This window comes from Paramormyrops kingsleyae, chromosome 25, assembly GCF_048594095.1.
Source record: "Paramormyrops kingsleyae isolate MSU_618 chromosome 25, PKINGS_0.4, whole genome shotgun sequence".
Classification (NCBI taxonomy): Eukaryota; Metazoa; Chordata; class Actinopteri; order Osteoglossiformes; family Mormyridae; genus Paramormyrops; species Paramormyrops kingsleyae.
The window spans coordinates 235989-238488 of NC_132821.1; positions in this window are offsets into that span (position 1 = coordinate 235989).

The window sequence follows — 2500 nt, forward strand, 5'->3', positions numbered from 1 at the left end:
CTTGAACAGTTCTTTGCCACTGTGCTCCATATGTCAATATTTGGTCTTCCAGCTACTCGCATGTTCTGGAGCCATAGTAGCCACATTGCACATGTTGCTGATGTTATGCCTCTTGCACGATGGGAAGCCATCAAAAATTTTGTTACTTTGCATTGCTCTCTGAGCATTGTATTATGATCTATGAAGACATAATTTTCTCTGTGGTTTTGTATCAGTGTTGCACAACTTTGCCCTTAGGCAACAAAAGATCATTTGGAGAGGGGGGCGGTGAAATAAATATGTACATACATAATCAATAAAATGTCCCAAAATTAACCAATAAGTGATGTGGAATAATTTCTTATCATGTACCATCAAATTGTGTGCGGTAGAGGGTTAATGTAAATGCGGCCGCCCGCTGCGCTACATGTAAATGCGGCCGCCCCCAGGTCAACTAGGTCCGAACGGGCCCGCCTGATCAACTAGACGTCAATCGGGCCGGCAGGTCCCCTGAATGTAAACGAGGCCGCCCACTGCGGTACTTGTGAATGCGGCCGCCCGGTCAACTAGGTGCGAACGGGCCCGCCCGATCAACCAGGTGCGAATGGCCCCGCCCGATCAACTAGGTGTGAACGGGCCCGCCTGATCAACTAGGTGTGAATGGGGCCGCCGGGTCCACTTAATGTAAATGAGGCCGCCAGCTCAACTAAGTGTAGACGGGGCCGCCTGGCCAATTAGGCGTTAATGGGGCTGCCGGGGAGGCTTCCCCTCTGCCCGGGCTGGAGGCCCCGCAGTGGCCATTCGCCTCTGGGACATATTGGCAGAGTCCGCGGCCTATGCGTAGGCCCCGGGCGGAGGCTGACCCTTGTCGCCCTTGTCCTAGGCTCGGAGCTATGGTCGCCCCGTCTGGCCTTCGCTTATGGTTCGGAGCTATGGTCGCCCCGTCTGGCCTATGCTTAGGGTTTGGAGCTAGGGTCGTGTTGGAAACGTTTTCCTCTGTCGAAGCAGAGACCGGGAGACGTTGGCATATCTCTCCGGCCGAAGTTCCTCTTTACTGAGAACTCGCCAATGCGCCGCTGTAGTCATCCAAGTCTGACTAAGACTCAGCTCGGCGCAGCTTATACGTTTCAAGGGGGGAGGGATACACAGAGGTGGAGACAAACTAAACAAAGCACAGCATGTTCCAGGAATCAGCCTGGAAGTTCCCCAGCCCTGATTTCATCAGCATAACACTGCCTTTCAAATGCCTCTCCAGGTGCTAACCCTAATTAGCATGATAGTATCACCCAGACCTTCACATTACCATAGCGACAAAGGCACGGCCTGGCCTTGAGATTAGCATTCACCTTTACTTTGGGCCCCCACCCGGTGATCAGGAAGCTCACAGAGATGAAATGTCAATGTCTCAGACTCCTGGGCCCCCAGACTTGATCTTATTACAAATGTCCCCATCTTTACCCCCAACTGCAAATCCAATCTGCCTATCTCTCTCAGTTCATATACTGTCATGTTGGAAGCTAGACTGAACAATTTATAAATTTCGTCACTGCGGCCTATGCGTAGGCCCCGGGCGGAGGCTGACCCTTGTCGCCCTTGTCCTAGGCTCGGAGCTATGGTCGCCCCGTCTGGCCTTCGCTTATGGTTCGGAGCTATGGTCGCCCCGTCTGGCCTATGCTTAGGGTTTGGAGCTAGGGTCGTGTTGGAAACGTTTTCCTCTGTCGAAGCAGAGACCGGGAGACGTTGGCATATCTCTCCGGCCGAAGTTCCTCTTTACTGAGAACTCGCCAATGCGCCGCTGTAGTCATCCAAGTCTGACTAAGACTCAGCTCGGCGCAGCTTATACGTTTCAAGGGGGGAGGGATACACAGAGGTGGAGACAAACTAAACAAAGCACAGCATGTTCCAGGAATCAGCCTGGAAGTTCCCCAGCCCTGATTTCATCAGCATAACACTGCCTTTCAAATGCCTCTCCAGGTGCTAACCCTAATTAGCATGATAGTATCACCCAGACCTTCACATTACCATAGCGACAAAGGCACGGCCTGGCCTTGAGATTAGCATTCACCTTTACTTTGGGCCCCCACCCGGTGATCAGGAAGCTCACAGAGATGAAATGTCAATGTCTCAGACTCCTGGGCCCCCAGACTTGATCTTATTACAAATGTCCCCATCTTTACCCCCAACTGCAAATCCAATCTGCCTATCTCTCTCAGTTCATATACTGTCATGTTGGAAGCTAGACTGAACAATTTATAAATTTCGTCACTGCGGCCTATGCGTAGGCCCCGGGCGGAGGCTGACCCTTGTCGCCCTTGTCCTAGGCTCGGAGCTATGGTCGCCCCGTCTGGCCTACGCTTATGGTTCGGAGCTATGGTCGCCCCGTCTGGCCTATGCTTAGGGTTTGGAGCTAGGGTCGTGTTGGAAACGTTTTCCTCTGTCGAAGCAGAGACCGGGAGACGTTGGCATATCTCTCCGGCCGAAGTTCCTCTTTACTGAGAACTCGCCAATGCGCCGCTGTAGT